This window comes from Mauremys mutica, chromosome 6, assembly GCF_020497125.1.
Source record: "Mauremys mutica isolate MM-2020 ecotype Southern chromosome 6, ASM2049712v1, whole genome shotgun sequence".
NCBI lineage: Eukaryota > Metazoa > Chordata > Testudines > Geoemydidae > Mauremys > Mauremys mutica.
The window spans coordinates 62472497-62499863 of record NC_059077.1 but is presented as its reverse complement, the minus strand read 5'-3'; the positions used below and the strand labels follow the sequence as shown (position 1 = coordinate 62499863).

The 27367-nt window shown below is 39.6% G+C and overlaps 1 long non-coding RNA gene across 4 annotated transcripts in view; it reads right to left on the bottom strand.

The window, feature by feature from the left end:
• Window positions 1-4079: 4079 nt before the first annotated feature.
• Window positions 4080-27367, bottom strand: part of LOC123372716 — a 159214-nt gene continuing 135926 nt past the window's right edge. For all 4 annotated transcript variants that reach the window (XR_006580416.1, XR_006580418.1, XR_006580415.1 and 1 more), the window contains 2 exons: window positions 5821-5939; window positions 4080-4310 (listed from right to left, as the gene is read on the bottom strand). This is a non-coding gene — a long non-coding RNA (uncharacterized LOC123372716). The remainder of the gene's footprint in view (window positions 4311-5820; window positions 5940-27367) is intronic.

Sequence of the window (27367 nt, the reverse complement as noted above, 5' to 3'; positions counted from 1 at the left end):
GGTGCATATGTACTTTTGAAAATCACACAATGCGCTTTTCTGCATGTTTAGGCAAGGCAATACCTTTGCAAATCTGACCCTAGGTGCTTTATTACAAAAATGTTAAATGCAATATGTTCTCACTGAATCACAGAAAAATGCCAAAAATCATTTGCTGACAAAGTGCTATTTGTATTTAAATTCACCATTGTTTAACATGACTTAGTTTAAGTAAATAAAAATAGTGCAAAGGCAAAAACAAATTCACCCTGTATGTATCAAGAGGCTCCGATATTCACATGGCATATTAAGGGCTATTTTTCAGTCCAACCCCTGGTATCCTCCTTTCCTCTCCAGAAAAATTCCACTGCCAATATTACTTTGTGAAGGTCAAGCCACTTCTACAGTCTGATTCCCAGACATGCTGTTACTTTCAATGGTTGATGCAGTCTTGGGACCCAATTAGCAATAGAATGAAATTCAAAAGATAGTGGCAGCACAGAGTTCTGGAGCTAGTTAAGTCCTTTGAAGAGCAGTAGCCGTTTAAAAAAAAACAACAGAATTTTGGTGGCCTGCATTGTAGCTTAGAGGCATCACATGGTACAGATATGAATGCCTGAAGTCTAGATGATAGCTGTAATTCAGTGGGACATGTTACAGTATCAGGTCATAATTATTGTCATTTCCACAATATTGTGTTCATTTTTGTTTTCCTTTTTAATGAAGGAACTACTATTTTAAATACTTTGGCTGGGTTTCCTAAAGACATCAGATAATTAAGCAGATATGATTTCCAACAAGAAAAACATTTTTAACTACTATACACACTGTCTGTGGACTTTGATGTGTGCTTGCATAATTCGTTGACAGCATAATAAATGGGACTGTTGCACAAATTACTATATAGGCCATAATATCTACCTGGCATCCTCTGACAAGGAATCACATTCTTTTTAAGGCAAAAAGAATACCAACTAAATAGATATCATAGAAAATCTTTTGCCTTTGTGATATTAGTGCAAGTTGACTCTTTATTTTAATAACATATATTTTTGCAACACACTAGCTATGCATCAATTGTATCCCCATCTCCATTTTCCTACCATCTGTATTTTCCTAAATGTCATGTTTTTATTATTAGCCTTACTGAATATTAAGAGCTGGAAATGATCCATAGTAGTTATCTACTGCAACCCCTGACTATTTTGGAGGAGGAAGTAGATCTAAAAATAACTTGAACAGGCCATGAATCAACTCACTATGACTGATTCTAAATCCCAGATTTTCTAATCATTCTCTGTCACACCTCAGAGAAGATGACTCTATGGGGAAACATGCTCATATCCAAGGATATGAAGTAATGTCTTTGCTATTGGATTAACATCTGAAATATGACTCCCCTTGCCCTTTGAGCAGGAAGGGAGAACTATTATTCATATAAACCTAAAGAACTGGTGTCTTGGATGTTCCTAGAAGGAAAGAGATCCACACAGGCAGAGGGCGCTGCCATTTTGTAAATATGCAGAAGCAGCAGATAAATTAGTTGAACACATAGAAAAGTCTCTTAGTTGTCCAGGGTCTTCCTGAATAAAAACGCTGAGGGCAAATTCAGTAACTCACGGTGCAATCAATGGGAGTTGCACTTGCTCGACAGCATGGTTAAATTTAGCCCTAAGAGGTATTTTTTTTTCTAGTACCAAGGTTGCCTGACTGTACTCGTTAGCCTACAGAATACTTGGAAGCCTGGCTGCTCACATGCAACAGGCTCTCCCCTTTGTTCCAACTGCATAACAGCAAACAGATGGGAGGGGCAGATGAAATGAAGCACAAAGGTAGGCAATAGGATTATATTTTTTCAAGCAGGCTGAAACGCCCATCATATTAAAGACAGCTAAAATACATAATAAGTACAGCCCTTTCCTAATATTAATTTTCCATGCAATTCATTGTTCTAGCTGCCCCGAGGATGTTATGCAAATTCAAATGAGAGAGGAGGTGTCCATGAGCCAATTTTCTATTCAAACATGGTCCACAATGCAAAAATGCTTGAGAAGTCCTGCTGGGAGAACCTATATGGATGGATATAAACAGCAAAGTGTCTGCCTCAAAATGCTGGGGCCCCAGTAGCATAGTCTTCCTTACAGACCCTCTGAACTGGACCTTTACTCTCTAAGGCACCAATACTGGTCAGGGATTCTCCAACCAGTGACTACTTATGAGACCCTCTTATTAGAGGTGTGAACTCCTCATGTTTTCCTGGGCCTTTTCCATGAGATTGGTATGGAGAGATGTTCATTCCCCAGCCTGTCCCCAGCTCACTTTTTCCTGTTCTTCTCCCCACTTATGAAGACCTCATACTCAGAAGCTCTTAAGTATCCAAGACAGGGAAGGATAGAGCTGGGAAGAGAGCATGAGAATGATGTAGGAGTTTGGAGGAGGGCCTCCGATATTGATCTAGACAGAGGGTACTCTCCCCACATTGCTACTGATGAGCATGTCATAGAACCTATATGCTCTGTTTCTGCACTGAGCAGAAGAAAATACTGCTAATACTAGGGGCTAGCTATAATCACTGGTGATATGATGAATTGTGCTAAACGTTGATATAATAGCTTCAATATAATTAACTATATCTGTTCCAATCCATCTCTTTCAGATGGTAGCATATGAACAGTATAACCATTTGGTAAATCCACTTTCCAGGTCACTTTTAGGAACTCTGCCATCAGTAAGTGACCAGGTATCTGTCTTTTGATGTGACCTTTCTGGAGCTTGTTCGTCTATAGGTGCATCAAAAGCTTAGCATAGAGACGTATACTGTATGCAGTATTGCAAATGTCAGAGATTTCAGTCATGCACATCTAAGGCCAGAATCGATCCCTAAGTAAAGAAAGTCAACAGCTCATATTGACCTTCATTGCTGCTTTCAATATCCTTGTCAATAAAGCCCTTTCCACACATTTACAAAGCCTTGCATTGATGAATAATGTCTGGTCTAAAGCAAGCTGAAGTGGAGTCATCGTCACATCACTAACAATGTTTGCACCAGTCAGATGGTGGTTTTCTGTCATTCCTTGTACAATGGGCAATCTCTCAGTCTATTAGCTTTTCCCTACCTTGATCTTATAAAAGTCAAATAATGCAGAAATACAGCACTGTGAATCAAAGATTTTTTAAAAAATTAATGCAGTTGTCAGTCAGCTCTAGAAGTTCCAATATCTCAGAGTCCCCAGGTTCATTTTACCAGATCATGTTGCCATGATAATTGTTGCCTCAAAGAAGGGTTACATGTCTGCTTTTTGCTCCCTAAAATCTTCAAGCCTCATAACTTCAACATGTCTGTTATGAGTGGCATAGATTTAATAGCAACTTCTCCCATAAATCAAGACCTGAAAGAGAGAACCTGAAAACAAACTGCTGAAGTATCAGAAAAAAAGTACAATTCATTGGAACACCCAAAAAGAGACTCAGATTTTAAAAAGAGGAAAAAGCAGAGTACTTTTTGACATCTGCTAGAGATTTTGCAATCTAATTTCCCTGGTCTGGCTTAGATACTGTGGTAATGGGTGGTGTGGAAAAAGCAGAGATAAAAGAAAAGGGAAAGAAGTGCTTGAGAATTTAAAGGACAGCAAAACAAATCACAGATGCCTGTGCTGGCAATCGTATGATCAGAAAGGCATGGTTGTACTCAACTCCACCTACTAGATGCCAATATTGTTAACATTCCCCCCATCCATTTGGGAAATCAGCAATAGTAATTTGAATATAAGCCTGTGTTGGTACTAATCTGGCATCTGCATAATTAATGGGGTGAAAAGAGAAAGGGAATTGGGAAATTTGAAACCAAGGGAAGGTTAAAAAAAAAAAACTTGCCCATATCTGCCAAGTCTTAGTCATTTGGAGGGAGACTCTGTTATTTTGGATTAATGTTAAATCTATTCTTAAAGTATCTTATTCTTATGATGAAGAATTCTGCTGAGTGAGAGATTTAAAACTTCACACATTCGTATTGGTACAGCTTTACATCTCTGCCTTTGTTTTCAGATGTTTTCAGGTTCCAGAATCATACAATTATTTCACAGGTCAGATCATGTGTTGGTAACATTTATTGATTTATGTCTCAGATTCAGAATTGATACCACTGCCCAGATACTCAGCTGGGGCAAATGGGTGTATTTTCTGGAATAGTATCAAATTACATCAGCTGCAAATCTGACCTCATGTTTCCACCCCATAGTAATATAGAGTACTGGAAGGATGTTCTTGTAAGCAAACTGTTTGGGGCTAATGCATTGTCCTCTTCTTTTCTCCATCCTCCAAACTAAGTGCATCTGAAACAGACAATACAGATACTCTCCAGAAATACAAAGCATGTAAGAGAGATTGGTAAAAATGATCTGATTATTAATACCAAACAGATTACATGGCACCTGCATTGTTCTATCTGTTCTTATTCGTTTGTAAACTATCCAGCACCATGGTAACTTAATGCCAAGTACAGGATGCAATGGAATTATAAACTGCCGAACAAGAGACCTGAGCTACATCAACTCTAATCAGTATGACTTCTGTTACCTAAAACTTTTTAGGAGTTAGGTTTTTTCCTCCAATCTGTAGGAGGATTGCCAGTGGCCCATTCTTCCATTATCCCAGCATCCTCACTAAGCTAAGACTTTTTTGGGTGGGAGGGAATGGGGGGCATTTTGAATTGCATCCTGAGGGCAATCAGGTTATCTTGATTTCCTGTGGAAAGAAGTTCTACCCTACTGAGCCCAGTTGGAGCATGCTTGTAAAGCAAGGTGTACTCAGTCACAGAGGAAAGGCTAAGAGACTAGGGACTAGAACCTCAACTTGAATACAGAGTTAAATGGATTTCTGAGGGCTGTAGAGAATGGCATGCAGATACTGGGTCTTTGTAGATCACCTAAATGTAAATTAAAGATATAGCTTAAGTTTCCTCCAGATTAATTAGACACTATTTCCTTAATGAAAGGTCTACAAGTAGCAAATGCTCTTACTGAACTGGAAACTGAGAATTCAACTGAGGACAGCACCAGCAAAAATTGCTATTTTCTCAGTGTTCACAATGCCATTACTTCAGATAGGAATTCTATTTCATGCACCTGATATCAAGTACCTCACTACTTTTAAAGATAGTCTGGAAAACTTTCCAGATATTACTTTCTTCTTCTAATTTATAGCTCAGAAAATTAGGCCTAATGGGGTGGCAGTGACAATAATAACATTAATTCCACTGGGTTTTTGCTTCTCTCCTTCTCTTTCTCCAGTTCTCACACCTTTTCCCCATCCACAACTATATTTATGGCTGTGGGATTGCCAGTAGACTAGCAAATATAAGCTGACATGTTGTGAGCAATTATATTGTTTGCACAACAAGCATAGTGTCATTTGCTTAACTCTGAATATTTTGCAGAGGGTCTAATAGGATGAATTGTAGAACTGAGGAAATACTACAAAAGATTTTCTGTAAATACTCATTCAAATTTGTAAATGAATTAGCTTTGCCCATGTTGATTCATTTGGATAAAGATTGCTCTTATACTAGAAATGATTCCTTACTTTTCTAGGTAGCCTTGTGAGAAATAAAAGTATCTAAATCATATCAGTGACATTTTGTCATGTATCCTAAGCCATGACAAAAGGGAAGGGATATTAGGTTACAAATGACATCCCTCTTACTCTTCAATTTTGTGAAATCAAGGGCAAAATGTGTAGTTTGCAAGTAAATTAAGGCTTTGCATTGAGCTAGTCTGTGAGCCTATTTCCAGTTTTTCATCATGAACCACATACTTTTCCCACTACAGAAAATGTTTTACTTACCCTGGATATGCTTTGAATTGAGCTGTGTTTGACAGTTTTATTATAAATGTCTTGTAATTGTTGCACTAAGCAAAGTGATTGGAAAAATTTGCGAAGTCCTATATTTGGAATTCAACTCCCTGGAATGCAGAATGAAGAAACAAATGTTAACTTGTAAATTATAATATCCTCCGAAGTCTATAGACTCACAAATACAAATTTTATTTATTATTCACCTCGGCTATGGCACCTTGTGTTCTGGGAACCAGCTAATATTACTCTTCTCTACAAAAGTGGTGACAAATCATCACTTACAAATTACTTTCCAATATCTTTACTGTCCATAGCATCAAAATTGCTTGAAAGAACTGCACAGTTACTCTGCAAACTTTTTCAATACCTTAAATAAATGTTGATACCTTTACTGTCCATAGCATCAAAATTGCTTGAAAGCATTGCACGGTTACTCTGTAAATATCTCCAATAGAGTAATTAATAGCAAATCTGTTTTATCTATATTCCCTGCTTTATCACACCAGCGTGGCTAAAGGTTGTACGTGAGGTTATGTCAGACTTGGAGCTAATCTAATAGTAAAACTATATGTTTTTCACACAGGTAATCGTATCTGATGGGGCAGCCAGTTAATAGTATTAATTTATCAGCATTGTATAAAGGGAAGTAATCAGGGAATACAAAGGGGGAGGATTTTCTTTTTATTCATGTGATTTTGGCACTTGTGAAAGTTGCCATATTGAAAGCCCTGGAGATTGAAGTCTCTTCAGAAAAGATGCAGCATGAGAAGCTTGCACTACCACTGCCTCTCCTTACCCCACCATTTCTCTACACTGAACCTACTAACCTTCTCAAAGGTGAGTGGGTAAATCACTATCCATTGCCCATTCTCTGCTAAGATTGTGAGCAAAGAGACCTATTAGTGCCAATTGTAGAGGTGATGGAGTCACCTATCCACAGGGAACTCACATCACTTAGGTTGCTGAACAGCCATCCTAAGGTAAAAATTTTCAGGCACTGCTGACCTGGGCTGGATTTGAAATAATGACACAGAGATGAGCTATTTAGTCCCCTGCGAATATGCTGTTTGCATCACGGTAGCAATAGCCTCACTGTTCTATTAGAGCAGAAGCTGCTTTACACTATGCCTAACATCAAGGACTATTCAAAAGCCATCCTGGCCTTTGCTATAGGTCACTTCCAGACAAGTTTAGCTGAGATTCTATCACTTAGAAATCTCAGGTTTGGGGGACAATACAGTGTAAATCTTGTTAAAAGAATGTGACACTCCCCAGGTTGTGAGGCACCTTGCTACAACCTGCCTTTAGCATGAGGAAGTCTTGTCTGTGCCTTCCAGGAGTCACCTCCATAACTCCACTCATATGACAGCAAACAGAAATATTGGAAGCAATAAAAGAGAGTCATAACACACATTCTAGAGCCTAATCTCACCTAACAAATTACCTTCTTGTCTAATAAGGTCCTGCTAACCCCAAAGTCCTTCTCACAGCATTTTTCCAATGAGGATGGCTGAAAGCCTTCTTTCATAAGGCCACTCCTGCTGGCAGCCTGCTACCCAATGATGTATAACTAAGGATTCATGTGCACCCCAAAGAGAGTCCCAAAAGTTCATTGTCTTTGCTTCTAAACAGGAGAGCCCTGCTGTTTATTCTCCTTGCAGCCCCTGCTATCTATTGATTAGCATTTGGCTCAGCCTGTAAATGGGAGTCTATTGTGAACTCATACAAAACTAAATTTGCACATGAACAACCACTGAGAGAAAAGCATCTATTCTCCCTTGACTGACAGGAGTATGTGGATCACCTTAACTCGTAGACCTAAAGAATATAATTTTCAATATATAGACAGAATTTCTCGCATATTTTCTGTACATTAATCTTGCATGATTATGATGACCAGTCTTACACAGACTTTCATTAGAGACTTTACATGACATGCTTTGATGAACTAGTATGTAGATCCCAGATCCAGGGGAACCCTGTAGCCCTTATGCACCCCTGTGCCCTCTGCCAGTTGGCACTAAGAGTCCCTAGGTCACAAGCACTTGAGTTTTTTTAGCATTTTGAAAAACTAATTTGTGGATTATTTTAATTGAGGGCCCTCTAAAATATATTGCAGATTTTTCTGTGTTTCTAAAACTCAAAACTATTTCCCTTATGAAAGCGAAATGTGACCAGTCATTAATTAGTTCATTCTGTGAACTAATTCCATTACTTGCTTTGACAAAAAGTGTACAAAGATTCAGTTTTGTCGTATAAGGTCATTCAGTCCACATGCAAATACATTTTTCCACTTAGTAATTAAAACTAAACAAGTATCAGAGCGGTAGCCGTGTTAGTCTGGATCTTTAAAAGCAGCAAAGAATCCTGTGGCACCTTATAGACTAACAGACGTTTTGCAGCATGAGCTTTCGTGGGTGAATACCCACTTCATCGGATGCAAGTAGTGGACATTTCCAGGGGCAGGTATATATATGCAAGCAAGAAGCAAGCTAGAGATAACGAGGTTAGTTCAATCAGGGAGGATGAGGCCCTGTTCTAGTAGTTGAGGTGTGAAAACCAAGGGAGGAGAAACTGGTTCTGTAGTTGGCAAGCCATTCACTGTCTTTGTTTAATACTGAGCTGATGGTGTCAAATTTGCAGATGAACTGAAGCTCAGCAGTTTCTCTTTGAAGTCTGGTCCTGAAGTTTTTTTGCTGCAGAATGGCCACCTTAAGATCTGCTATTGTGTGGCCAGGGAGGTTTTGATGACAATATATATCTCCAGATCAGTGGCACCGCTATGGGCACCCGCATGGCCCCACAATATGCCAATATTTTTATGGCCGACCTGGAACAACGCTTCCTCAGCTCCCGTCCACTCACGCTCCTTCTCTACCTACGCTACATTGATGACATCTTCATCATCTGGACCCATGGGAAGGAGACTCTGGAAAAATTCCTCCACGATTTCAACAGCTTCCACCCCACCATCAACCTCAGCCTGGATCAATCTACATGGGAGGTCCACTTCCTAGACACCACGGTGCAAATAAGTGATGGTCACATTAACACCACCCTATACCGAAAACCTACCGACCGCTATGCCTACCTTCATGCCTCCAGCTTCCATCCTGGGCACACCACAAGATCCATTGTCTACAGCCAAGCACTGAGGTACAACCGCATCTGCTCTAACCCCGCAGACAGAGACCAACACCTACAAAATCTCCACCAAGCATTCTCAAAACTACAGTACCCGCACGAGGAAATAAGGAAACAGATCAACAGAGCCAGACGTGTACCCAGAAGCCTCCTACTGCAAGACAAACCCAAGAAAGAAACCAACAGGACTCCACTGGCCATCACATACAGTCCCCAGCTAAAACCCCTCCAACGCATCATCAGGGATCTACAACCCATCCTGGACAATGATCCCACACTTTCACAGGCCTTGGGTGGCAGGCCAGTCCTCGCCCACAGACAACCTGCCAACCTGAAGCATATTCTCACCAGTAACTGCACACCGCACCATAGTAACTCTAGCTCAGGAACCAATCCATGCAACAAACCTCGATGCCAACTCTGCCCACATATCTACACCAGCGACACCATCACAGGACCTAACCAGATCAGCCACACCATCACCGGTTCATTCACCTGCACGTCCACCAATGTAATATACGCCATCATATGCCAGCAATGCCCCGCTGCTATGTACATCGGCCAAACTGGACAGTCTCTAAGGAAAAGGATAAATGGACACAAATCAGATATCAGGAATGGCAATATACAAAAACCTGTAGGAGAACACTTCAACCTCCCTGGCCACACAATAGCAGATCTTAAGGTGGCCATTCTGCAGCAAAAAAACTTCAGGACCAGACTTCAAAGAGAAACTGCTGAGCTTCAGTTCATCTGCAAATTTGACACCATCAGCTCAGGATTAAACAAAGACTGTGAATGGCTTGCCAACTACAGAACCAGTTTCTCCTCCCTTGGTTTTCACACCTCAACTGCTAGAACAGGGCCTCATCCTCCCTGATTGAACTAACCTCGTTATCTCTAGCTTGCTTCTTGCTTGCATATATATACCTGCCCCTGGAAATGTCCACTACTTGCATCCGATGAAGTGGGTATTCACCCACGAAAGCTCATGCTGCAAAACGTCTGTTAGTCTATAAGGTGCCACAGGATTCTTTAAAACTAAACAGTTTTCGATAGAGAGACTAGGTTTCATGCAGAAACTAGGTTAATCAATCAGTGATCAATTTAAATTAGCATGAATAGACTTTTATCAGCACTCTTTCTCAATTTGGTTGCTGCCTGATTAAAGAGTTTATAAATATGGACAAATCTCTTTTTATCACAAATATAACTTTGACATCACCAGATATGATAGTGTGTCCTAGCGTGTCAGGATAACATGATCCTGACATAAGAGTTATCCAGTCAGGAGCTGTAGAACCTGAAAAGGTGTCCAACTCTGCCACAGATCACAGGTGCAGATTTCATTTACCTGTCTGTCTGTTCCAAGTTCATACTGGAGCTGGAAGCTGACATGGAAGATTAGTTATTGTCATTCATTGTACAATGTGAATCATGTTGTCTTCATTTACACCAATGTAAATCTGCTGGTGGCAATAAGGTTGCACAGATATATCCGGGGGTATAATTTGGCCAAAGAACTTCTGTTACAAGTGCTGATGTGTAAGCTTCACTGTCAGAGCCCTGGGTAAGTGTATATGAACCATCCTTTTACTAATAGACTAAGAAAGTTTGATATCCAAATCAGTACGACATGATGAATAATGGACTTTACAATTACATTTGTACAATATTTTACGAAGTTTTTCAGTTTGGACTAATACCTTAAATAGGGAGGTGAAGCAGTCTACTGTAACTAACCTTAAAAATACTACTACAGCATCAGAGGGATCAGGGAGACACTGCACAGTTAAGTGTCTTGTACCCTAGGTCACAAAAGTAAGTATGTGAGAGATCCTGGAATTGAGTCAAATCTCCTGGCTCCCCCTTCTGTATTTCCTCAAGTTACTAGTCTAAGGGCAACCTAGTGGACGTTATAGATGGCAGTGTTTGGTAAGCTAGTTCACAAAAATCAAGAGTTTGTTTTTATTTGAAATGTCTTTACTGGAAGACAGGGAATCAGCATGTTCTCTCTCTCTCACACACAATCACCCACATACACACATCCTGTCTGCTATGCACAGAACAAAGTGGCAGCCAAAATCCTCACCCTTTCCTGTCAAGCTCTGTTTATATAATTTCTGACCTATACTAAAATACATTATTTTATTTTTTCCCTTAAGGTATAAATCACTTGGAATTACCACTGTATAACACTGTGGAAGCAGTAGTAAAACAGTGACTGGGCTTCTTAAAGATATTGGACAAGGATACAAATAACATATGCAGGGTTAAATAATGCAGATTGTCACCTCACATTACTTTAACAAAGCAGCTATTTTTAAGTAATTGATTATTGTATAGCTAGTAAACCCTGAAACAATTTATACTCAAGCACTCATCATGTGTATATATAACTATATTTATCTATCTAGATATAAATAGATTGGTTGATTTATTAAAAACACTTGGAATACAGATCACAAAACCAGTGTTCCAACTGGTTGACTATTCATCTTTATCTCCCACAGATGGGTCATTAATCTCTGCTTTGGACAGCCTTACCTTAATCCCTTTTTATAGGCTGCTTTGCAGGGGATTTATCCATGGTCATATCAATTTTTAATTTGTACCCAAGAGGTGGGCAAATCATATGTACCATATTGTGCTCAACCTCCCTTCCCACCCCCCACCTAGTTCATGACAGAGCATATGGTAGGATCTTTGGGAATATAATTATGTTCTCTTTGCAAGAACTTAGTATAACTTGCACAGTTTTAGTCACAGACATGACATGGACTAGATGGGAGAAACACTCTCTCTGGCTCCTCAGGACTTGGGGCTTGTCTACATGGGGACACTCAGAAAAATTAATTTGAATTAACTAAAGTTGTGAATAAAAAGTGGATTAGTTAAACCGCATTAAGCCCCTGTGTGGATGTTCTTAAATTTTAAAGTGGCCTTAATTCCGTTTAGCTTAATTCACTTCCAAAATGCAGACACCTTGTGCACAGCCTCTCAACTGCTTTGTGTAGCAGAAACATGCCAGTTCTGCTGCCTAAGGAGCATCCATGCCCTATACCACAGGAGGAGATTGGAAATTATTTTTAAGTTGGAGGCTATTAGAGCTGGGCAGGAAATGGCTTTCCCATCCCATGATAATTTTCAAGATTTAAAAGATTTTCCCATCCCGAATCAGGATGAAAATCAAAATCTCAAAAATGTTCACAAACTAAAAATAGTCAAAATTGAAATGAAATATTTTTTAAAAATCAAACAACATTTCAGTTGACCTGATCTGAGTTTTATTGGATTTTCAAATATTTTTACTAGAAATTAACTTAAATTTCTATATAAAAAAATCACTTTGAACCAAAAAATAGAACTTGTGGTTTTGAAAATGTCATTTTTTTTTGTTTTGTTTCATTTTGACAATTCTGGAACTTTATTTTTCAAGGAAGAAAGAACGGAATATCTACCTAACCACCATCCTCTACTAAAAAGATCAGCTGCATATAGGAAAGTATAACAATTTGCTAATTGCTACAATAATAAGACACAATCCATGTCATATTGTATGATGTTTCAACAAGAAATGGGAAAGCATTTCCCAGTAACAAGTTAATATCCAATCTGAATACTACAAAATCCGTTTAAATAAGAAAAACGGCATTCTACATTTAAAACTTGAACAAAAAGAGTTTTTCCAGGATGACAAAGAACACAGTGGGCCCCAGGAATTCTGTTTAGGTAAAACAGCAAGCTGTGCAGCATCTCCTGATCCTCAGGCAGAAGAAAAGCGCCCAAGTATAGCAGGCTGTGAAGTTTTACATAAAGCGCAAAACCTTGAAATCAAAGAGTTGCTGAACTATCAGCCACTGCACAGAATGGAGGAGTGAAGGGAAGTGTAGATTTGATTTTTTGTACTTTTTGCAATGTTTCACACAACTGGAGCCTATGAAACAGTTTGTTAGCCTAGTAACAAAAAAGAATCCCAGTAATCAATATTGGAAGTGACAAAGGCCTCTTCAGCTTAGCAATATTTTGCAAACAGAAAAAAAAAAAGACACTGGTGATAAGACATAAATGGCATTCCAGAGATAACTGACACCACATGCTCTTGGCCTAACCTTATTATTAGGGTTTTTCAAAACTCTTACCAGAATTCTTATGTTGGACACAAAACCTGAAAGATTACATAGTTGGGAGCAGTCATCAATACTACACTGGATTATCTTTAATTCTTTGTGTGTGCGTGTCCAACTCCCAGAGAGGGGTGGGGCTAACAACTTGCTGGCTTTTGTGGATCCCATTCTTAGGAACCTATGTCTCCCCATGCATTCTACAGGGAGCTTAAGCACCTGACCCAGAGTTTGTGGATTCTAGTGGGTGGCTGAGCACTTAAATGTTAGGTGCTGCAATGCTCAGCCTTTTTCATTTATTTACTTTTTTTAAAGGCAGATTGGGGTAGAGATGGGAGAGAGGAAAGGATATAAGTATATTCAGATCAGTTGATCCATTTAGAATTACCTGAGTTCCATAGTTTTCCCCAATGACACACACAGTCCAAACATATCCAAGTTCTCAGCTAGGATTTTTATTTTTAACTTAAGGAGCACAGATAACTTAGTATCTGAAATATTTTCTTTCATGTTCTCTTAAGTACTATAAAAATTAACTACCAATTATCTGTGATACATATGAATATGTAAATAAGTAGCAGGAAGGAACTGGAAATGATTAGACTCCCAGGACATAAAAATGATATTTTGAAAAACCTAATACATTCTTATCTATTAAAGCAGTCACCTTTTGTTTTACCTTTTTATATTCATTTACATTTAAAAGTATGGAATAATACTTTACTTTGTACTTAGCACTTTTCATCTGTAGATCTCAAAGCTCCTTATAAAGGTCCAATTACTAATTTGTACTTGAGGCAATGTTGTTGAACAATTAGGAGATAACAGGACACAGGGAGCAACACATTCAAAGCCTGCTTTCAGAACAAACCTCAGGCTTCACTGTAACCTAAGGAAAAAGCACTCCAAAAGCCGAAAGCAGCCACTGAGCATAGAAATTAGATTAACTGATTGCAGTTATTAAAACCAAAACATTTAACAATTGTTGTGTTAAAGAATGCCCATGTAAAACAAAGCCTTCTAGCAATTGCAATACAACTGAATTTTTAAAATAAATCAAGATGGAGTAAAAGAGATGGTTAGAGACAAAAAGAAATCTTTTCAAAATTGGAAGTCAAATCCTACTAAGGAAAATAGAAAGGAACATAAACTGTGGCAAGTCAAGTGTAAAAGTATAATTAGGCTAGCCAGAAAAGAATTTAAAGAGCAACTAGCAAAAGACACAATAACTAACAGCAACATTTTGTTAAGCACATCAGAACCGTGAAGCTTGTCAAACAATCAGTGAGCCACAGGATGAGCAAGGTGCTAAACAAGAACTCAAGGAAGACAAGGCCGTTACACACAAGCTAACTGAATTCTTTGCACTGGTGTTCACTGCACAGGATGTGAGGGAGATTTCCACACCTGAGCCATTCTTTTTAGGTGACAAATCTGATTAACTGTCCCAGACTGAAGTGTCAATAGAGGAGCTTTTGGAACAAAATGATAGAGTAAGGAGTAATAAGTCACCAGGACCAGATGAATTTCCCCCAAGAATTCTGAAGGAACTCAAATATGAAATTACAGAACTACTCACTGTGGTATGTAATCTATTGCTTAAATCAGCCTCTGTATCAGATGACTGGTGGATATCTAATGTGACAGTGATTTTTAAGAAAGGCTCCAGAGGTGAATCTGGTAATTACAGACCAGTAAGCCTAACTTCAGTACCAAGCAAATTGGTTGAAAATATAGTAAAGAATAGAAGCAGCAAAGAATCCTGTGGCACCTTATAGACTAACAGACGTTTTGCAGCATGAGCTTTCGTGGGTGCATCTGAAGAAGTGGGTATTCACCCACGAAAGCTCATGCTGCAAAACGTCTGTTAGTCTATAAGGTGCCACAGGATTCTTTGCTGCTTCTACAGAACCAGACTAACACGGCTACCCCTCTGATACTTGAGTAAAGAATAGAATTATCAGACACAAAGATGAACACGATTCATTGGGGAAAAGTCAACACAGTTTTTTTAAAGGGAAATCATGCCTCACCAATCGATTAGAATTCTTTTAGGTGGTCAACAAAAACCTGGTCAACATGTGCACAAGGGTAATCCAATGGATATAGTGTACACCTCTACCTCGATATAACGCTGTCTTCAGGAGCCAAAAAATCTTACCACGTTATAGGTGAAACCGCGTTATATTTAACTTGCTTCGATCCATCGGAGCGCACCGCCCCGCCCCCCCGGAGCACTGCTTTACCGTGTTATATCCGAATTTGTGTTATATCGGATCACGTTATATCAGGGTAGAGGTGTAGTTGGACTTTCAGAAGGTTCCTCAGCCTAGGCTCTTAAGCAAAGTTAGCTGTAATGAGATAAGAGGGGAGGTCCTATCGTGGATCAGTAACTGGTTAAAAGATAGGAAACAAAGGGTAGGAATAAATGGTCAGTTTAAACAGTAGAGGGAGGTAAATAGTGGGGTCCCCCAAGAATCTATACTGGAACCAGCGCTGTTCAACACATTCATAAATGATCTGGGGAAAAGGGTAAACAGTGATCTGGCAGAGTTTGCAGATGAGACTAAACTACTCAAGATAGTTAGGTCCAAGCAGACTATGAAGAGTTACAAAGGGAGCTCACAAAACTGGGTGACTGGGCAACAAAATGGCAGATGAAATTTAGTGTTGATATACGCAAAGTAATGCACATTGGAAAACATAATCCCAGCTATACATATAAAATAATGGGGTCCAAGTTAGCTGTTACCTCTCAAAAAAGAGATCATGGAGTCATCATAGATAGTGCTCTGAAAACACCTGCTCAATGTGAAGTCAAAAAATCTAACAATGTTAGGAACCATTAAGAACTGGATATAGAATAAGACAGAAAATATTATAATGCCATTTATAAATCCATTGTATGCCCACAGCTTGAATAGTGTGTGCAGTTCTGGTTGCCCCACCTCTAAAAGAAATATTACAATTGGAAAAAGTATGGAGAAGGTCACCAAAAATTATTAGGGGTCTGAAATAGCTTCCATATGAGAAGACTGGGACTGTTCAGCTTCAAAAAGAGACGACTTAAGGGAGATAAGACAGAGGTCTATAAAATCCTGAATAGTGTGGAGAAAGTGAATAAGGAAGTGTTGTTTAACCATTTACATAACACACAAACTGGGGTTGACCAATGGAATTAATGGAAGCACCTTTAAAACAAACCTAAGGAAGTACTTCTTCACACAACACACAGTCAGCATGTGGAACTCATTGTCCCAGGGTATTGTGAAGGCCAAAAGTATAACTTGGTTAAAAAAAATGAGATAAATTATTGGAGGATAGGTCCTTCAATGGCTATTAGCCAAGATGGTCAGGGATGCAACCCCATGCTCTGGGTGTCCCTAAACCTCTGACAGCCAGAAGCTGGAACTGGACAACAGGGGTTGTTGGATCCAGCTGGAACTGGATCACTCAATAAAATACTCTGGTTCTGTTCATTCCCTCTGAAGCATCTTGCACCAGACATTGTTGGAAGACGGGATACTGGTCTAGATGGACCACTGGTTTGATCCAACATGGCTATTCTTATGTTTTTAAGACAATATCTTACTGTGACAGAGTCCCCGGCGTGAAACCTGGACCATGGGACCGCTGAGCCCTCTGTCCCACCAACCTGGCTGCCTCTCACACTGATTCTGGTGGCAAGCTACAAACTTCTGGCAGGCACTGCACTTACACAGTCATCCACAGGCAGGAACACAGTGAACTGTGTTACATGAATGATCTCCCAGCCACTCATGAACAAACAATAAAAAGGTTTCAGCCAGTTCCCCCAGCTCCCAGCCTTGCACCCCAGAACTGTACCATCTTGCACTGTTCAGAAGCCTGGCCAGTTTGCCACTCCCTCAGAATGGAGAGGAAACACACTAGCCTTCATAAACTGAGCTGAGATTTCCCAAGCACTTCAACCAAAACACACTGTTTTGGTAAAATATAAAACAGATTTATTAACTACAGAAATATAGATTTTAAGTGATTATAAGTAGCAGGCATAGAGATCAAAATTGGTTACCTGAGAAATAAAAATAATTTCAGTCTGAGTTCTACAAACTAAACAGGATTTGAATCAAACAGTGTATCACCTTGACAGATGGTACAAACAGGTCACAGATCCTCAATACACAGGCTTGGACTCTTTTTCAACTTGGGGCCATCCTCCCCAGTTCAAAGTCTTTGTCCCCTAGATATTCCTCCAGATATTGTGGGGGCGGGGGGGGGGGAGAGAGAGGCCAAGTGATGATGTCACTTCCCCTCTTTCTTCCAGCTCGCTGGAAAGATCTTTGCTGTGAAGATGCCCCCCATGGCATACATGCCTCCTCCAAGAAATCTCTAGGATAGTGGATTCTTTTCTTGATGGGTGTTGCTGAGCCATTAATGCCATCTGGCTACTCCATGGTTGTACCTGAAAGACTGGGTGTGTGTGTTCCCAACCTCACAATATCTTTCAGTAACACATACAGCAATACTTCATAACCTCAAATATAATGATAGCACATACAATCCAACAGGATTTTAATGTTCAACAGATCATATTTTTAAAATGATACCTCACAAGGCATAAGAACAGCCATACTGTGTCAGATCAAAGGTCCATCCAGCCCAGTATCCTGTCTACCGACAGTGGCCAATGCCAGGTGCCCCAAAGGGAGTGAACCCAATAGATAATGATCAAGTAATTTCTCTTGCCATCCATCTCCATCCTTTGACAAACAGAAGCTAGGGACACCATTCCTTACCCATCCTGGCTAATAGCCATTAATGGTCTTAACCTCCAAGAATTTATCTAGTTCTCTTTTAAACCCTGTTACTGTCCTAGTCTTCACAACCTCCTCAGGCAAGGAGTTCCACAGGTTGACAGTGCACTGTGTGAAGAAGAACTTCCTTTTATTTGTTTTAAACCTGCTGCCCATCTATTTCATTTGGTGGCCCCTAGTTTTTATATTATGGGAACAAGTAAATAACTTCCTTATTCAATTTATCCACACCACTCATGATTTTATATACCTCTATCATATCCCCCCTTAGTCTCCTCTTTTCCAAGCTGAAGAGTCCTAGCCTCTTTAATCTCTCCTCATATGGGACCCGTTCCAAACCCCTAATCATTTTAATTGCCCTTTTCTGAACTTTTTCTAATGCCAGTATATCTTTTTTGAGATGAGGAGACCACATCTGTATGCAGTATTCAATATATGGGCATACCATGGATTTATATAAGGGCAATAATATATTCTCTGTCTTATTCTCTATCCTTTTTTTAATGATTCCTAACATCCTGTTTGCTTTTTTGACTGCCGCTGCACACTGCATAGATATCTTCAGAGAACTATCCACGATGACTCCAAGATCTCTTTACTGATTAGTTGCAGCTAAATTAGCCCCCATCATATTGTATGTTTAGTTGGAGTTATTTTTTCCAGTGTGCATTACTTTACATTTATCCACATTAAATTTCATTTGCCATTTTGTTGCCCAATCACTTAGTTTTGTGAGATCTTTTTGAAGTTCTTCACAGTTTAGTATCATCTGCAAACTTTGCCTCCTCACTGTTTACCCCTTTCTCCAGATCATTTATGAATAAGTTGAATAGGATTGGTCCTGGGACTGACCCTTGGGGGACACCACTAGTTACTCCTCTCCATTCTGAAAATTTACCATTTATTCCTACCCTTTGTCCCCTGTCTTTTAGCCAGTTCTCAATCCATGAAAGGACCTTCCCTCTTATCCCATGACAACTTAATTTATGTAAGAGCCTTTGGTGAGGGACCTTGTCAAAGGCTTTCTGGGAATCTAAGTACACTATGCCCACTGGATCCCCCTTGTCCACATGTTTGTTGACTCCTTCAAAGAACTCTAATAGATTAGTAAGACATGATTTCCCTTTACAGAAACCTTGTTGATTTTTGCCAAACAACTTATATTCTTCTATGTGTCTGACAATTTTATTCTTATTGATTCAACTAATTTGCCGGCTACTGACGTTAGACTTACTGGTCTGTAATTGCCGGGGTCACCTCTAGAGCCCTTTTTAAATATTAGCTATCTTCCAGTCACTGGGTACAGAAGTGGATTTAAAGGACAGGTTACAAACCATAGTTAATAGTTCCACAATTTCACATTTGAGTTCTTTCAGAACTCTTGGGTGAATGCCATCTGGTCCCGGTGACTTGTTACTGTTAAGTTTATCAATTAATTCCAAATCCTCCTCTAGTGACACTTCAATCTGTAACAATTCCTTAGATTTGTCACCTACAAAGGACGGCTCAGGTTTGGGAATCTCCCTAACATCCTCAGCCATGAAGACTGAAGCAAAGAATTAATTTAGTTTCTCTGCAATGACTTTATCGTCTTTAAGTGCTCCTTTTGTATCTCAATTGTCCAGGGGCCTCACTGGTTGTTTAGCAGGCTTCCTGCTTCTGATGTACTTAAACATTTTGTTATTACCTTTTGAGTTTTTGGCTAGCTGTTCTTCAAACTCCTTTTTGGCATTTCTTATTACATTTTTACACTTAATTTGGCAGTGTTTATGCTTGTTTCTATTTGCCTCACTAGGATTTGACTTCCACTTTTTAAAGGATGCCTTTTTGCCTCTCATAGGTTCTTTTACATGGTTGTTAAGCCACGGTGGCTCTTTTTCAGTTCTTTTACTGTGTTTTTAAATTTGGGGTATACATTTAAGTTGGGCATCTATTATGGTGTCTTTGAAAAGTGTCCATGCAGCTTGCAGGGATTTCATTCTAGTCACTGTACCTTTTAATTTCTGTTTAACTAACCCCCTCATTTTTGCATAGTTCCCCCTTTTGAAATTATTGGAAATAATATTACTGCTTCATCCTGTTATTTCTCCAAACTATGCTACTGATTGCATGTTTAGAGCGGAGTAACTGTATATATTTAGTTTGAATTCATTCTCCCCTGGTAAAACTATTCAATTTCCATAAATAGTTTTGTGAGATTCTACTAATGACTTAAGTCGGCATTACCCATGTCATGTGGATGTATATTAGTCAAGCCAAAATATTATGACAGTGAAAGCATTGGCAATTTTTAAGTGCCAATTTTAAAAGAATCCATTAGGAAATACCCAGCATAGTCTGAAAAGGAAAAACTAAAATAAACATACTTCATCAGGTGCAGGGGTAATTGGATGTGTGGCAAACAACCAACTGTATTGCCAGCAAGGCACAGGTGTACACCATATGAGCAGGTGAAAATGTGATTGTGAGCAGGAGAGTAATGTTAGCTTCCTGTTCACAATACAATCATTCCAAAGCAAGTCATTGCATCTCTCCCACACAGCAAAAAGCCAGCTTGAAATATCTATTGGTCCAGATTCAAAATAATTTCAGCTGGAGCTGGGAACAAGTTTTTTTGGTTTGAGTTTGACCCTTCAAACCTGTTTTAGAAAACATATTCAATATGTTAATACCATCCACTTCTGTGGTGATTCATAATAATAAGCATGATATTTATATGGAAGAAAAAATAATTATAAGAAAGGTGTCCCATTTATCAAACAGCTGTATTGGCCACTAGGCCTGTTTCTTCCTCTCTTTCACCTACAAACCATTGTAGGTTTGACACTCATATGAAAAGAAATCCAGTATTAAGAATAGATAAAAGAAAAAGCATACCTGTTGGAAAGAGTGTGGTTATTATTGCTATGCAGTGGCACAGGTGTGCATGACACTTTACAGGTATATACAGGAAGATGAAGTCACTGTCCCGAAGACCTTTCAGTCTAAAGCTTCAATATTGCAAAAACCTTAATCCTGCAAATAGTCCCATTGACTTCAATGAGTGAAGCATTTCAACTTGGCATGAATAAAAGTTTGAGAGATTAGGCCATGAGTTAGAAAATGTGAAGTCAAAGGAGATGGAGAATGGTGCTTGGCTTGTTGAGGTTTGTAGTTCCCTGATTTTTTTTTTTTTGATTTTTTTTTTGTATGTTAGGCCTGGTCTACACCTAACACTTGAATCAACCTAGCTACATTGTTCAGGGCTGTGAAAACTTTCACGCCCTGAGCAACATAGTTAGGTCAATCTAACCTAATCCCTACTACAGACACAACTACCATCAACCTAGCTACCACCTCTGGAGGGAGTGGGTTTATTACAGGGATGGAAAAACCCCTTCCCTTGCTTTGGTAAGTGTCTGCACCACAGCAGCATAGCTGCAGTGCTGCAGCTGTGCTGTTTCTAGTGTAGATATACCCTTATATTAGCTAAGTGAAGTTAGTTGTAGATAGAAGTTGAAGGAGAATGAGGTGGCTACATGTACTAATGCGTGGGGACTGTTCCAGACATGAAGGTGAGGCCAGATGGCTACAGGAGAGTGTTAGAAGGCAGATATATTAGTCCCAGATTAAGTAGATCCCTTTTCTGTGGGTAAGGTAACAGGGGCAGTTCCAGAACAAGCAGGAACTTGCTGGAACCAATTAGGACAGGCTGGCTAATCAGGGCACCTGAGTTAAAAAGGACCTCACTTCAGTTTGTAGCATGCATGCGAGGAGCTGGGAGCAAGAGGCGCTAGGAGCTGAGAGTGAGAGGACATATTGCTGGAAGACTGAGGAGTACAAGCATTATCAGACATCAGGAGAAAGGTCCTGTGGTGAGGATAAAGAAGGTGTTGGGAGGAGGCCATGGGGAAGTAGCCCAGGGAGTTGTAGCTGTACCAGGAGGCTAGGGTGACCAGATGGGATGAAGAAAATATCAGGACACATTGGGGTGGGGGGGAGTCCCACCAGCGGAGGGGAAAAAAAAAAGCAGAGTCTTGCCAGCACAGCAAAAAAAATAGTGCAGAGTCCCAGAGTCCCTCTGGCAGAGAGAAGGGGGAAAAAAAGAAAGAAAGCAGCAGACTCTTAGAAATGTAATGCAGTACAGATAAAATAAAATCATACTAGTTCAATATCAGCACACACCACAACTATAATTATACTCAATCCAAGGTAAAGAGAGATTTAGACCAAACTTCAGAAGTACCCTCTAAATGAGGAGAGTCCATTTTGGGATGCCTGATTTGAGACACCTAGTCTTAATTTTTTAGAGATGTTGATCATCCAGAACTTCAGTTGCTGTTCACAGGACCTGTCAGACCCTTAGTAAGTCATAGGATAAAGTATGCATATTTGGTTTATCTGATATTGTATTTTGTTTTCATTCTCTATTATTCTTGGTGCTTGGATAGTGTGTGCATAAAAATCCATCTTTTGTTTAATAGTACCCAATTGGAGTGTTTGTTGCTTGTAGATAAAGAATATGTCTACATTGCAATTAAAAACCTGCGGCTAGCCAGTGACAGCTGACTTGGGCTCAGGCTAAGGGGCTATTTAACTGTCTATGATTCTATGATATCAGGGAGCTCACTCTGCCCTGAAAAGTTATAAACAGAATAGAGGATACTCTATAATGACCCCCTTCTGGTAGTCTGATCCATTACTTTGATAGATATCTGTGGCAAAGCCTAGAGGGAAGAATACTAGTTTTAAGCGGGAAAAGTTTAGTGAAAGCAGCAGGAAGTGAAGTAAAGTGAGAGGACAGACTGAGCCTTAACCCGCTGTCATTGAAATCAAGAGGAGTCTTTACACTAACTTCAGTTCAATGGATCGGATACAGTGTTACTGAAAAGCTGTGACAAAAATAATTGAAAATACTATGTATGTGAACCATTTACATATAGACATATAGCTAATTAAAGCTGTACAAATCTGTGTGTATTTTGCTCTACTAAAATATAATTCTTATTTCATGCTCAGCTGTGGTTTTCCCCTACGTGTCCTGTCTAAAATATACAATACATCAGACATTTTTCAAATTGCAGAGGCTGATAATAAATGCTGACTTCTGTTAAGATTAAATTATGACTTACAATCTAATATTGTTCAGCAAAGAGTAAATGTTGCCAGCCATTTCCAAACACAGACACTATCTATTGTGTGTCAGAATTACATTCTTCAGTCCATCCAAATCAGAATGTTCTCCCCTCTGCAATGTTACTCTTGCTTTGAAATGACCATGTTATTTATTTCCTCAATAGAAGGCAGACTCCTTGGGGCACTACACCCTGCATTGGGTTTCTACAAAACATAAACTATAATCTATGGTAAATGAAAAACTAAGTCCTCTCAACACTGCATTAGCAAAAGCTTCATACAGTTGAAAGTTATTCATGAACTCCGTCCAGCCAATCAATAGTCATACTTGTTAGTAACAGAATGTCAAAAACTAGAGTAGAGTAGTGCGCCAAACCAAAGCAATACTGTCATTGCCCTGCTGTTGACTTTTTCGTTTGGGGCCAAATTCTTTTGTTATCCCAATGTTAAACCCATGTTAAATCTAGTGAAATCAGACTTACATCAGTATCAGTGTAACTGAGAGTCAAATTTGGCCCATGTATTCTAGCAATTAACACCTTCAAAATCAAAGCAATTGTGCTGAACTTTATTTTGAAGTTTACAAATGCTATTGTTTTTTCTAACAATCTTGCTTATCCTTGGTATTTCCATCTCTGATCCCCAAGTAGCAATACCATTGCCAATTTTTGATCCAGTAGGACATATACCAGTATAACTGATTAGGTTCCCATAACCTCTGCCTGTTTCTATATTTCAGATACACAAATACAGTTTAACATCACAGTTGAAGGTTACTGCCCTGGCCTAACTACCAAATCAGCAGTGAAATCAAAGTGTGGTCCCTTGAGTGCAGGAGCCAACATCCTAGTGTGTTGTACTGTCCTGACACATTGCACCAATTAAAGCCTATTATTTTTTAATTTCATCCAAGTTTTAAAATGCCATAAAACTACAGTACAAAAAAACTTTGCACTTCTTTCACTTTCAGATATAGGTATGAAATTTTTAGTTTTACTTGATTAAATCCAAGAAGTTGAAGCATTCAGCCATATATGTTATTCAAGTCTATTTACTCTAGGGAAACAGCCACTGAAATTCAGTGGCAGTGATCCAAACCATGATGAACTGAGGCAATTTCGTTTTTGTTGACCATTGCTCCAGGTCACTGTAATTTAATGAGTAGTAATCTTATTTAAAATATGTTACAGGCAGCAAGGTGCCTGCTGGGATAAAGCTGCTACGCATGAACAGATCAATATGCATTGTGTGCATTCGACCGTTCAATAATCGATTCACCCTTGTTATGAGAAAATAAATGCTAAAGTCCTAAAAGTTAATTTCTATGGAAAGCTTTTACAAGGCTATCAAATTATTAAAAGTTTTCATGGGTTCGCTTTAAAAAAAAATCATTGTGCAGTACTAGCAGCATCTCACAACAACATCCTATTCAGTACTAGAAGCTGAATCCTGAATTAGATCCTAGGCAGGAAGATGGGGATTGTGGATCAAAGTCTCTTCTCATTTATAGTGATGCAAATCTGGAGTGAATCCTGTGAAGAAAACAGTGTTATTCCAAATGTATTCCAAAGAAAGATGAGGGCAGAATTTGACTCTGTAGTCTCACAGCTAGATTGGTGAACTGAAGGCTCTTTTTAAAAGTCCATCATCGTCTTTTATTTAATTCACTTGACTTTTGTATTAGTTTGTTAAAAAGGATTAGCACATTTTAAATTGTCACAGTCTGGGATACAGTTGCATCTTTCATGTCCAAGGGCCCGATTCTGCCTTTGTTTTTATGTTGCACACCTTGCTCCATGAGTAAATCCAAGTAAGGCTGGCAAAATTAAATTAAATGAGTAGCTACCAATAAACATACCAAAGCTCCATAAAAAGTTATTTTAAAATCACAGATTGAGGGCCCCAGCTGCTGTAAAGTGATATAGTTCCACTGAAGCAAATGGAAGATGACTGGCCCGATACATTCAGACTCTTTGGGCCAGATTCCCTCATCTGATAAGACTATTTTGAACCCCTCCAGGAGTGCAGGGCAGCCTGAAAACTGGTCAGTGGAGGATTTTCCTGCACACAGTAATCCCCACCAACTCATTTAATCCCCCCAAGCAGGGGTTGCGTGGAGACTGGACTATTTTATAACATGCTATCAGGATCACAAAGCCAATGGTACTCCCCACCCTGCAAAAAGCAGAGCTGATCTAAACCATAGAATCTGACCCTTTATTTTTAAGATGCCCGGTTCTCTCCCTTACAAGTTGCTAGTTTACATATTTTATGGCAAAGACATGGTGGTTGAGTTAATATCCTTCACTGGACTAGAATGACAAGATGTCCCAATTCTATAGGGACAATCCCAATATTTGGGGCTTTGTCTTATATAGGCACCTGTTGCCCCCCACCCCTTGTCCCGATTTTTCACACTTGCTATCTGGTCATCCTACATTGGACCAACTTCTGTTGGTGAGAGAGACAAGCTTTTGAGCTACACAGAGCTCTTCTTCAGGTCAGAAGAAAAAGAGCCGAAGAAGAGCTCTGTGTGGCTCAAAAGCTTGTGTCTCTCACCAACAGAAGTTGGTCCGATAAAAGATATTACCTCACCCACTTTGTGTCTCTAATATCCTGGGACCCACACAGCTACAACAACACTGCAACATATTTTATGGCAGAAATTTTAGAAAATACAACATGGTATTTATGTTAATGTGTGACTTCAGAGACCTTAGTTATATGCACTGAGTTTCTCGTGTTCATTGTTGAAACATGAAAGGGTTTGTAAAGCATTAAATCTTGTGTATCAAAATCACAAATATTAAGCTGGCATCTCAATGCACTCCATCTTAGCATCTCCACTACCAGGTGCTAATGGTGTTTTTATTGCTGAATTATAAAACCATAATTCATTTAGTGAGCCATAAACACTACTTTTTTCTGAACTAGCTTTCATAGGGGTATCTCATATGTACTGTGTTTACACTGAGGACAAATATGTTTCTGTTTTTCATTGCTATTCTGACCTCATTCTCTCTCAGATCACTGTTGCTGCAGTCAGTTTGGAAAATGGAAATTAAACCACAGAACTGCAAGTAACAGAGTCACCAGTGTAGGTGACTGCTGGTCCCTAGATTTGCATGTACAGGAAAGCCTCCAAATGCTGTTGATCCTCTTCCCATGTAGAATATGCGTCACCTCCAAGATATCAATATGCTCTCCCCCAGGTCACTAAAGACCAATCCTAGGGAGCTGTTACCAATCAGTGTAAATTAGAACAGCTCCAAAGCTGCTGTAGTTTATGCCAGAGGCTGAACTAGCCCTGAAAGCCCTCAGGAATGGGGGAATGCAAAAATGGAGTATCATAGAATCATAGACTATCAGGGTTGGAAGGGACCTCAGGAGTTCATCTAGTCCAACCTCCTGCTCAAAGCAGAACCAATTCCCAACTAAATCATCCCAGCCAGGGCTTTGTCAAGCCAGACCTTAAAAACCTCTAAGGAAGGCGATTCCACCACCTCCCTGAGTAACCCATTCCAGTGCTTCACCACTCTCTGAAAAAGTTTTTCCTAATATCCAACCTAAACCTCCCCCACTGCAACTTGAGACATTACTCCTTGTTCTGTCATCAGGTACCACTGAGAACAGTCTAGATCCATCCTCTTTGGAACCCCCTTTCAGGTAGTTGAAAGCAGCTATCAAATCCCCCCTCATTCTTCTCTTCTGCAGACTAAACAATCCCAGTTCCCTCAGCCTCTCCTTATAAGTCATATGCTCCAACCCCCTAATCATTTTTGTTGCCCTCAGCTGGACTCTTTCCAATTTTTCCACAACCTTCTTGTAGTGTGGGGCCCAAAACTGGACACAGTACTCCAGATGAGGCCTCACCAATGTCGAATAGAGGGGAATGATCATTCCCCTACTTATACAGCTGGCAATGCCCCTACTTATACAGCCCAAAATGCCGTTAGCCTTCCTGGCAACAAGGGCACATTGTTGACTCATATCCAGCTTCTCATCCACTGTAACCCCTAGGTCCTTTTCTGTAGAACTGCTTCCTAGCCATTCGGTCCCTAGTCTGTAACAATGAATGGGATTCTTCCGTCCTAAGTGCAGGACTCTGCACTTGTCCTTGTTGAACCTCATCAGGTTTCTTTTGGCCCAGTCCTCTAATTTGTCTAGGTCCCTCTGTATCTTATCCCTACCCTCCAGTGTATCTACCACTCCTCCAAATTTACTGTTATCTGCAAACTTGCTGAGAGTGCAGTCCACGCCATCCTCCAGATCATTAATGAAGATATTGAACAAAACCGGCCCCAGCACCGACCCTTGGGGCACTCCACTTGAAACCGGCTGCCAACTAGACATGGA